General features: G+C 37.6%; 1 protein-coding gene across 2 annotated transcripts in view; it reads right to left on the bottom strand.

Annotated features, from left to right (window-relative positions):
• Positions 1-12,654, bottom strand: part of LOC116042940 (voltage-dependent T-type calcium channel subunit alpha-1I-like) — a 284,645-nt gene that overhangs the window by 162,237 nt on the left and 109,754 nt on the right. The window lies entirely within an intron of this gene.

Raw genomic sequence — 12,654 nt, 5'->3', positions numbered from 1 at the left:
GCAAACACATGATTGCTTAATTGTAGACACATCAATCAGGTTTAAGCACTATAAAAATGCAGCAGGTAAGTCTAGTATTTTCACTGTATTTTTGTTTGTTTGTTGTTTTTTTGTTTACTGTAATTGTATCCTGTACTGGATACAGTATTTTATGTTTGTCTGATGTTTGCTAAGCTAACAGTGTTATGCACACTACTGTAGTAGCATGAAAACTGGCAACATTTTGTTGTTGATTCTCCATGTTGACTGATTTGGGTATATGGAGAGAAATACATTATATTTCCCCCAGTCTGCAGCAGTGGTCTTGTGTAGTGTTTGGTGAACTTATTGTATATTTGCACTCTCTCTGTGTACTTCATTTACAGTACTCTAATCACTGAGAAGTAGAATTGCTAAAAGTATTTTAGGTTAGCAACAGCAGTTGGTAACTGGTTCAAACAGAATTAAGTCATATGAAATGTGTTTCATTTTGCCAAGGGTCTGAGTTGTTCTGCTAATTGGGTGTGTGGTTGTGCTAATTGGGTGTAGTATTTGAAAAACCGGTCCCTGTTTTTAAAATAGTGCTTAAACAATCGAAAAAAAACTAAGATAAAAAATATATATATATCATTGGTTATTGAATTTGAATGATCTTGACCCATAATGTAGACATGTATGGTGCATGTCACATGTCATAATTGGCCTGCTGTTACTGCCCTTAATAGTTCTGTGTATTGGATTTGTCTATATTCTATGTACTACAAGTGTACAGCCAAGTGCTTAAATCCTAACATGCAAATGTTTAGCAGGTATGTTTACCATATTCACCATATTAGTTTAGTGTGTTAGCATGCTACCATTTGCTAATTATCAGTAATACAAAGTACAGCTGAGGTTAATGGAAATTCGATTTGCAGATATTTGGTCATTAAAGAAAACATTGGGACAAATTAAAATGTTGACCTCATGATGAGGCTAAAGGAAAAGCCGGGTGATCATCAAAGATATTACAATTCCTCCCTTTCGGATGACATGGATGTCTGCAGAAGATTTAATGGCAAACCATTCAATAGTTGTCAAGACATTTCACTCATACTCATACAACTTGATATTACATTTATTTGGAGTGTCCTTGACATTAAACAGGATGACATTATGTCAAGTTGTCATGACAAAGACATCCTCTGGTAATGTCATCCTGGTTAATATCAAGTTGTCATTACAAATACATCCCAAACTAATTTAATGTAAACTTCTCATGACCAAGATAACTTCTGGTAACGTCACTTTGAATAATGTCAAGTTGTCATAATCAAGACAATCCAAACAATGTCAACTTGTCATGACAAAAACCGAATGACACTTAATGACATAAGTCATACATGTTTATGACTTGTTTATAACGTTTATGACAAGTTCATGACAGTGTCATGTCATAGTTATGACAGTGTCATGTCACGATTATGTCGATACCTTCAGGTAAAGTGTTACCCAATATCATTTGTAATTATTTAAGATTGTTAGTATTCCAGTATTATATCGTAGAGTATTATACTCTGACACCAATCCAACAAAATGAGAAAAGTAAACTAAAATATCATCTGCAGGCAAAAGTGGCTAATGACTGTGAAATCTGAAAAATCAGCAACTGTTCTCTCAATGTTACAGCCCAAAATAATGAATACAAGCTCTGAAGCATGGTCATTTATCTGCTACAGTGGCTGACACTTACAACACTTCGCAGTTCACCAGCATTAACAGCAAACATTAATCTGCTTTTAGTCACATCAGGTGAACATATATTAGCAAAGACATATTTAATTGATGATCCAGGCGGTGGATGGCCTTAGAAAAGAATAATGCAGCTAAATAGATATTGCACATGTAGGCCATTCTGTTGGCTTTACATGGCCTAAAAAGCAAGAATAAACTACCGTAATATGGCAATTACCAGACAGCACTAAATGTCTCACAGTCCAGGCGAAAACTCCTTCTGGAGAAGATGGCATTAATTATTAAAATTAGATTAATGGATGCAGTATATCTTCAGTCCCAGAAGTGGTTTGCAAGTAAAAGAAGATAGAGGCGCGCACACATGCACACAGACAGGTGAGCACACAGGACACACACTCATTTACAACAGCTCTGACGCACTTGTCTTCCTCCTCACCTTTTCCCTCCTGTCATCTATTTTATTTTATTACAGATTTTTCCACCACACAAACTCGTTCTTCTCGTTCTCGTTTTTTCTTAACATACTCATCCTCCTCTCCCTGTGTATTATTTTCAATTCTCTGTGTGTATTATTTTCCATTCTCACATTCCTGCAGTGTCGTGTGGCGTCAGAGCTCTAATGAGCTATTGTTACATCTCCAGCTGGGTACAGATACTCATACACATGTCCCTGTGTGTGTGTGTGTGTGTGTGTGTGTGTGTGTGTGTGTGTGTGTGTGTGTGTGTGTGTCTTCTATGCACAGACATGTGAATACCTTGTCAGAGATGAAAGCCATCTGTCTGCTGAAGCTGTTACGGACACATTAGCCATCCCTCTTCCCACATGTTCTCCCATTTCTTCCTGTTATACTTCTCACAAGTCCAATTTAAGCCTCTGACTTTGTCACTTACTACTACAAAACAAAATACAGAGCAGGAAAGTAAATGGTCGAGTAGGACTCTGTCCCAGTAAACTGGTTTTGAAAGGTCCATTGAACAGGGTTTCTGCAGGTTTCACAAAGTCAAATTTAAGACATGTTATGACGTTTTGAACACCGTTATGAATGCAATTCAAGACCTACTATCTCGACACGAAATGCAGAGTCACAAAATGACTTGCAAAGTAAATAAATGTATTCAAATTGAATAAAAGCGGCATGGAGTAATAACAATTGGTACATGTAAAGCAAATTATATTTGGAATAGAAAAAGAAAGAACTTCAACACTACTGAAGCGTTGCGGGAACAATTTAATGAACATTAGAGGCAGCGTTACATGGACATAGCAAATCAAGACCTGTTAAAAATGATTCAAGACCTACAGTAGAAAACAATACTTCAGTGAATTTAAGACTTTTTAAGCCGTAAAAGTTAGATTTTAATTTTTTTTTTTACTTTTTTAGACTCTTTGTACCAGGATCAGGTAAATATGAAAAAAGATGCTGATGAAGAAAGGTCAAAATCAGTCTTGTATAAAGTAATTTAAAGCAATACTTGAGTAAAAGTACAAGTATCTTACCAGAAAATGACTTTGGTAGAAGTTTAAGTCACCTTTTAGAATATTACTTGAGTAAAAGTCTTAAAGTATGTGATATTTACTGTACTTGAGTATCAAAAAGTAATTCTCTGTTATTGAGTGTACTTAATTGTTACAGTAGAAGTAAAAGTAGTAGTAAAAAAACCTTTTTATTGTGGTTTATTTATAGTAAAGCATACTATTTAGGGTTTCCACACCTTAAACATCAAATTCAAAGTCTGACATCAACAAATAGAAAAACAGAAACAGAATTTTAGTTTTTTGTGAGGAAGGATCTTTCACTGCAATGTACGAAAACTTTTCTTGCAAGTAACAAGTAACGAAGATGCTTAGGGGAAATGTATCAGAGTATTTCATCATTTTATTTAGGGAAAGTAGCAAAGTAAAACTGAAAGTTTCCAACAAAGTAAAGTACAGATAGGTGAAAATTCTACTTAAGTACAGTAACAAAGTATTTGTACTTTGTTACATTACAACACCGGTCACAATGTAGTGTAACATGGCTGAACCATCTTTACAGGAATACTATATTTTAGGAAATGCATTTGTATGTGTTCTTTCTGTTAAATGAGTTAATAGTAGTTTCATCTCACTGCATTCAGTACAGCAGGTATGTGTTTAGCCTCACAAACAGCAGCAAGGAGATATGGTGAACCGTGCCATGTTAAAGGTGCTCAGTGTTGCCACAGATTTTCAGAGGTAATTAACTTTTGAAAGGTTGCAAGAAGATAGATCATGCCCATTTGCATATGCACAACTCCCTTAGAAAATGATTCCCATATCCATAAAATATTGCAAGATTAATAACATTTTCACAAAATGAAATCAAACTTCATTACCAGCTGTGATTATATAAGCTGCAATCACCTTATCAATAGGTAGAAACAGTTTAAATTACTTGTAATAAAACTGGAACAAGGAGATTATTGTTAACTCTTGTAAACTGTGTTAAATAGTCAAGTTATTTCATTTAGAACGACAAAGGAGAAAACTTCAGCTGCTCGGCTTTTTCCTCTGCTTCCAGTGTTTGTGCTAAGCTAGGCTAAACATGCACTAGACCTAAACCATAATCTCTTCATGAAACGAACAGAAACTTAAATAATCAAGATAAAAAATGTAAAAAAGCTATAGCTGCATTGTCATACAGAAAAGTGACATAGGTATCATGTCATTTACATTTCTGTTGTGGAAGGCTATGTTAGTTGATGTAACATCCATCTGTGCTTTTATACATTTTAAGCGTGGGTGGCCTTAAGTTTGACCCTGTCTGTGTGCTCTTCCAGTCAGTCAAAGTACATCCATCATCAAAGTGAATGCATGACACCCAGGGGGGATTTAAATGATGTAAGGGAAATATTCAGTACTCTGGGGGACAGCCTGTACTGTAAGTAGTAATACACATCATTGTCATGCAAATACATTTGAGAAATCACTCCTGATATTTTTTAATAACATCCAGTTGATGAAAGCATTACATGTGCTTTTTTGTTTTAACACCATACTTGGTTTATCTTAACCGGGAGAAGTAATCAGATGACATATGAGAGTCAACAGAAATTGGACTGAACAGACTTAGATTCACAGTTCTGAATAAACTGCTTGACTGACAAGGGTTGAAAATAATCTGGTAGCAAATTACCCGTATGTATCTATATTCTATATTAGTCATTTGGAATTAGGAGAATAATCAGCCATGAAGGCACATCTGTTGAGCCAGTTGGTGCTATATAATACCAGACTTCATTTACTGTACGCTTAGTGTCAAACAGTATTCAGCATCATTAACTCAAGAACCTCATGGATCATCTTCCAATTAAACTAATTAGAATACATGGATATCGTAACATGTGCACCCAAACACACAGTGCACGAACGCATACATTTAAAAGACTAAGCTTTAGTAAATTAAACACTTCATTCGGTTTGTGCCCATCAACCATTGCATTAAATATGCATTGCAAATTAGTGTTTTTAGAGTGTATGGATAGTACGAAAATACCGATACACATGCACACACTGAACACTGTGTTGGATATGTTACACATTGGATCAACATAATATGGTGTCACATATTCATTAAGCATGCAGCAGCATTACGGCTGGTGCTTGAAAGTGCGTCGTCAATAATTATATGTGAGCCAAGGCTCCTGCTACGTTCTTAAAAACTGTCAATTGTCAATTTTTATACAAGAATGGGAAATATGTTAAATTTCTAATTACGGTGGTGCACTTGGTTTTGGTTGGTGGAACTATTGAACAAACTGACTGTTGGGAACATGAAGTTATGACACTGTGTCTTATCCCCGATTATTCAGTATCTTAATTCTCAACTCTTTATCAAACAAATTAGTGTCACAAAATCATCAAATTTGCAGATGACACTCTGGTGTCATTGTTGGTGTGATCTTGTAAAATTATGAATAATAAGTAGATGGTCCTTCAAAATAAATGTTGAAATGCACCTGGTTATTCACAAAGGAACATGAGTAGTTATTTTCAACCTTATCCAAGAACATGCTTACTTCCATCCAATATTTAAGAAAACTATATGAGCAGACACAACTTATTTATGTAAATGGAGGGGGAGAACATTTGATATATATGTAAATATAGTTCTGCTAAAGAAAGATCAAGATCAATTATGGTCTCCCATCTGCTCTCCTCACCAGTATATGGTTTGGCAGCTCAGAATGTAAGGAGGAGACAGTTAAGATATATACTGAAAGCATATGTTTGATATATGACGGACTGCACATTTACAGTGTACACATATAAGCACACATACACATGAAAACAATGCCAGAATAGAGAGAAACAGATGGCACAGATAACAAAAAGTCTGAATCAGTTGGATCAGACATCAAACGGTCTTTACCCTGCCACCTCCCTAGTACAAAGTCTGTGTAATTCCGATTGAGCCCAAAGTGTGAGAATTCACAGGGAGTGAGTCGGCGTGTTGATGACGTTTCAGAGTTAATTATGTTTTGATAAAAAAAAAAAAGAATGTATCTTTATTGATTTAGAATGTTTTCAAAAATATATTATTTTAATGCCTAAAGCAAAGATCTTCAACAGGGGGTCTCGACCCCTAAGGGGTCCTCAGAGTTACTGCAGTAATTGTTTTAAAAAATTGAAATACAGTATGTCTGAAAATATGCATTAACATGAATCTAACACATTAGCAAAGCCTTTGCATTTGCTAAAAAAAACCATTTAATTTACACAGTATTGATGATAGGCTTACTATAGGTAAGACATTAAAGTGCTCATATTATGCTCATTTTCAGGTTCAAATTTGTATTTAGAGGTTGTACCAGAATAGGTTTATGTGGTTTAATTTTCAAAAAACACTATTTTTGCTACGTCACAACTTATTCGGCAAAACTGTTTCCATCTCCCATTTTGCGCATTAACTCTTTTTCGAAAAAGGCAAAAACCACCTCAAGCGTGCGTAAAAACCTTTTTGCGAATTTGGGGAAGTTTTTTCGAATTGTGCTGTTTCCATCAACATTTTCTAATGCGATACTTCAAAACGTACGTAAAAATATGTTCATGGAAACAGAACTAGTGTCTTCTTGCAGCAGGAAAAACGATGCTCTATTCACATAGCAAGAATACATGTTTTATTATCATTTTAAACCATGTACTACAATTTGAAGTGGCAGTAAAAGCTGATAAATCCTGTCTGCCTTAGGGACCAATTAACTTGTCTTCAGTCTCTGTTAATGAAAAAAAAATGCCTTTCTAGCTTGGCAAGAATCATTTGCCACTGCGGTGAATCTCTCAGCAACTGAACTTCTGCGCAGCATCGCCCATCAGGAGCCCATCACGCAACCAGCATCTATGGCTGCAACAATGGCGGCGAGCAATTAGCTGGCTCAGATTGCCCATTGAACAGTGGTGGTTCTGCTCACACGGGTAATGCTCAGAGCAGAACATTCCAGTGAGCGAGCAACAGCCTGAGCAACAGAGGACACAGTCCTGGTTGTCATTCTTACAATAGGTTTGATAAGAATGCATTAAGAGCGTAAAATGTGTAAATTTATGAGCCCTGACATTTCTCCGTTGATACGCTTTGATGTCCCTTCCTGTCTCCACAATATATTGCTAGTATTTTTCATTCATGCTCTCTCAACACATCAGCGTGTCTTTACCTTCTCTCCCACTCCCTCTGCCGAGTGTTGGAGACAGATAGAGGGCGTAAAGGGAGAGAGGAGGAGCTGGGAGAATGAATGGATCCTGAGAGAGGAGGTGTAAAGCTGGGCCTGCACTCACAGATATAGCCTCTCCAAAACTACCCCAGATGATAGACTGTCACAAAAGGTTACACGCAAATATACAGTATGCACTCACATACACACAGGAATACAATATATGGGGATCATTAGAAGGACAGGTTCCCGTTATGCGAACATTTCCGAGGCAGAGTCGCTTTCAGTGTAAAAAATAAGAATCCAGGGGCAAAAGAAGGTTGTCAAACTTGAAATGGATATTTAAAAGTGGGAAAGGGCTTTGAGGGGAGGCAACTGTGGAACTTGTAGCTGCGGTTTCTTGCTCAAGCTGACCTTCAAAAGCATAAACAAGCAATCCTAGAGATGTATAGCTAAGATATTCAGCTTTAGCCCGCTTCCTTTTTAAGATACTTGATCATTGATGAGTCATTTAACTCCTGTATTTAATTTACTGTATTTTTTGACAAGGATATGTTCATTCATGATAGTTAACTTTGATACTAAAGACAGATTTTCAGAGTTCACAGACGTCAATCCAAGCCAAGATTCTCCTTGCTCCCAGTGCTGTTTCCAAAGAAAAACTCTACAACTAAACATCAAATCTCCTCATGCAGGCAAGGCAAGAGTCCAACTGTAATGTTGAGCAATTGCAGGTGTCAACAGTGAACTTCTCCACCTTCCCTTTTTTTTCGTTCTTCCTCCCCCTCCCTGTCCACTCTGCTGCAGGCGAACACAGTGGCGCAGCGCTCCAACAAATTAGGATCAGAGTCACTCATTGTGAGTAATGTTATTACAGCAACCAAGAGCCACACTGCTGTACATATACCACACTGGAGATCTGAATAAGGAGAGACTGATATCCTATGGCGCTGTTTTTGTTGTGCATAAAAGAACTGCCATGATTATCTCAGCTGTAGGAAACCTGAGGATGAATGAGAAAATATATTTTGGATGTTCAATAAGGAAAGTCCAACATTGGCTCCATAGCTTTCACTGGGTTGTTTTACATGTTGTCTGGGGAATTGTGCCTGTGGGAGAGTTCCTTCAAAGAGCAAACTTCTGGTTTAGTGTTGGACACCTGCCTTCTCCACACCAGTCCACACAAACAAACAGCAGTCTCACACATTGCTTTATACAATCTGACTGTGTGCAGGGGTCTGGTTCAGCTTCATAGGCAAGCTAAGCAGAGCCTGGTGTGAGACTCACGCTGCTCCTAATCCCTTTCCTGCAGCTCGCCTACTGTTTGTGTTTGCAGCACACAAGTTCCCAGGGGTCCAACGTTTTATCACACACACCCATCCTTTGCCCCTACACCAGCTGCATGTGGTGAATGAAAGACTGGGGAGTAATTGGTGGTGGTGGTAGGGGTGGCTGCAACGCACACGCTGAGCATTGGGGTTTTGGCGCAGAGAGACGAGGTGACATCTCTATGGCTGCTGCTTAGAGGATGATGACTGAAGGAAAAGTGTGGAGAGGGAGGGCGAAGAAAGACATAGTGCTGAAACTGTGGGATCAGAGTGGAGGAAACAGACTAGATAAAGCATTAGAAGAAAGCAAGATGGAGACAGCGGTATATTCTCTAGCCTAGGGGCTGGAACAGTGCGTGGCTGGAAATCTAGAGAAACCAGGGCAGTAAATGTGAATGAGAAATGTTCACCCTTCCTAGAGGGGAAAAGAAGAGGAGGATGAAGGAAGTAGAAAAGGCAGAGGAAATGTGTAAGATAGAAAAGTGCAAGTTAAGTTAAAAATGAAAAGCTACAGGGGGACAATGGAAAGGAGAAGCTTAATAATTCATCGACGAAAGATGTAACAGAAATGCATATCTTGGAACGCAATATTTTAAAACAACTATTTGAATATTAATTAAAAGGGGGAAGAGAAAATGTTGGAAGAGAATGGAGATGTGATTTGATCTCATGTATAGTGTGGTCTTTAGTGTGGTTTGTGGTGTGGACTTTTTCCAAGCCCATCTGTTTTGACAACCACATTAGTGTACGGAAGTTACAGGACATTTAAAACATGTGTTTGGCCATCAGCTCTGTGTTAGCATTTTGCAGACACAGGGGTATTTTATTACACATATCGCATATGTAAACACATATTTTTTTTCAAAACAATTGCTTTATTAGCTGCTACATTTTACTAGTCATGGGGAGTTCAACTCAGCCAGTGAAAACACAGTATAATGTATGGTTTTTTTTGCTCTTTAGAAGCTTTGTCAAGTTATAAAATCATCAAATAAGCCATCAGGGTTGTCTCTGTAGTAGGAACGAAGATCTAAGACAAGATTATTGCCATTGAGTTTTTAATTAATGGACATGTAGGACTCAGCATTTTTGGGGACCTAGTCTACTGTATATTGATGACGTTTCATTTCTGGAAATTCTGCCTGATGTCCCTCATTTCGGCCGGATGTCCATTTCCTTCTGCTTTCTTTGTGTTGGCATTTTAAACTCCGGTGGATTTATGAGGACTATGGTTAACTGCTCCTCAGATCTCTGCAGGGTAAATCCAGACAGCTAGCTAGACTATCTGTCCAATCTGAGTTTTCTGTTGCACGACTAAAACAACTTTTGAACGTACACATGTTCCACCAAAACAAGTTCCTTCCCGAGGCTGTTTTGCAGCGGCACCGTGGCTCCGTCAGGCGCCCAGCTCCGCTCAAGACGATTGTGATTGGTTTAAAGAAATGCCAATAAACCAGAGCACGTTTTTCTCCCATCCCGGAATACTGTGTGGACTAGCCAGACCCTCCTCCGCAGCGCTGTGGAGGAAGGTCTGGCAATGCGAGACTACTAGGGACCAGACTTAACTTGGCCCCTGCTAAATAATTTTTTTTTTTTTTTTTTTTATCTCTTGTGAGTCACTCAACTTGGAACTTTGAAGGTGCAATACTTAATATCTGGAGTACCCCTTAAAGACAATTCACATTTTAATTAGTACATGTACTTGTACATAATAAGACAAGTGCTCTATCACTAGATACACTACTGAGGGTAGATTAATTGAGGATGATTCAATTAATATACAGCTTATTTTTAATGATTTTTTTAAGCCATTGAAACTTAATACAGATACTTTTTGTGTTGTTATTGACTATTCATAATTGCTTTCCTGTGCACAGCATGTCAAAGTTAATTATGACATTTGGAAAGTCTCCAACATAATGGAGAATGTCTCTTTAAAAACGCATCAGCCAACAGAATGTACGGACGAGAGATATGTACACAGCATCCCCAGATAACCTGGCTGTGTCATCTGCTTTAAAGGGGATCTATTTACCGGTCGTAGAGGGGTACTGCTCTACATGATAATCATCTCTTAAAAAAACTCCACAACATAACAATAATAGGATACAACTTGATTGTTTTGAGTCATCAAATCATGTTAATTACTTTAATTCGTATGTGCCAAGAGATAATACCCCAGCTCTGGAAATGTCTGCTTCTTTGCCAAAGTTTTTTTTCTGTTGTGTTCATTATTCTGTCACCGACTCTACTGTTTTACCATCAAGTAAAATTAAAGCCTACCAAAATGGTGTTTGTGTTTGTGAGAATGCAGAGCTCTTTGTATTAATTCCTGAAAACAATGTGAGTGATGCACACATCAAATAATAAAGTGTTAATCATGTCTTTGAGGAAAATAATTTTTAGATATTCATTAGTGCTCCAGCACTTCAAATTATCAATTTATCTCATCTGTCAGCTGGTGTGAAATTTGGTTGCAATGAAAAACTATAACGTTTTCTGTGGCAATAAAACACCTGTATAGGATTTTGTGTGTGTAAAGCAACGAGAGTGTACAGAATTCTTGTAACGGAAGTTTATTCATTTATGCATTTATTATGCAACATTGTGGACCGTATTTCAACTATCTAAGCGCACGGCGTGAAGCACCCGGTGAAGGTGCATTTAGGGCATGTACAAATCCGTAAACGAAAGTTTCAGGTCCAGCAATTTAGATTTGCCGTATGGATTACCTGCTAGCACTAATATTTTGCTGGGTATGGCAAACTAGTTGTTCTCCCGTAGTAGTTGGTTGGGCTACAACATCAGAGGGAAGTGCCGGGATAAAATCTGAATGAGCAAAGTAGTAAACATTTTTTTTCTCGAAACGCCGTAGCTGTTCCTATAACTGTCCCTTCAACAGTCCCTTCAGTTGTCGCTGCTTAAAGTCCCAATTGTGTAAGCAATGTGTATAAGGAATATACTTTCAAAAATGTAGGATTCTGGTACCCATGGTAACACATACTGTATGTGTGCAGGGATTTTTCCTATATCAATCAGAACATTAAACAGCAGTGTGTTACAGTACATAGCAATTCCTCATAGATGTAGTGATCCCACAGCATCTATCCCATAATATAATGATACAAGACACCTCTTTCTTGAAATGTGAAATGTGTCAAAATGAGGGCCAGTTGCATTAACACTTAAAATCAGTAGTTTCTCGATAGCTTTTTGTGACGCCAGAGAAAATCTAGCAAAATAAATAAGTTGGCCGTAGAAGTATGACCATGTGCTAAATTTAATAATTTAAGGTAATTTCAGCTCATTCATTAAAAGTATACTGCAGTGATTAGCTCAGCCTAATTAAATATCATTATATGTAATGTCATAACATATTTAACACTGACATGATTGGCCATGCATGGTAGCACAATGAACCAACTGTCGGGACAGCACAATAAGCCATAAAAAAAGGGGAATTGGAGCATAGACCCATGATGAATCATAATTAAAATGTTGAACTTTTAACTAATTCACTAAGACTAACAATTACACTTATGGAACTTAAAGGAGAATTCTGGTCGATTTCAACACGTAGCTCTGTTGTTTTTAAATTTGGAGTGCTGTCAGTAGCAAGAAAAACGAAAACAATCGGTGCTGCCTACACCGTGTTATCCTCCTGCTAGCATTAGCACCCAACAGGCTTAAACAGGGCACGTTTTAAACTTGTTTTTAGCCTCTTAACATGTTCAAAATGTCATTAAAAGTGCTTACCCATATGAAGTGATTCCTTCCGAGTGAACACAGTGAATCTGACTGCAGTAGATGTGAAAGAAATGCATGAAAGTTCTGCTAATTCAGCCCTGTTTAGTTCTGGTGTTGAGACGGCAGTTAAGAGTGCTTAGGGACCGTCTACAAACTACAACACAGAAAAGAGATACAACCAAAATAAGTAGGCTATTAA

This window comes from Sander lucioperca, chromosome 4, assembly GCF_008315115.2.
Source record: "Sander lucioperca isolate FBNREF2018 chromosome 4, SLUC_FBN_1.2, whole genome shotgun sequence".
Lineage (NCBI taxonomy): Eukaryota > Metazoa > Chordata > Actinopteri > Perciformes > Percidae > Sander > Sander lucioperca.
Note: the sequence above shows the minus strand (reverse complement) of the source record. Positions and strands in the feature narration are given on the sequence as shown.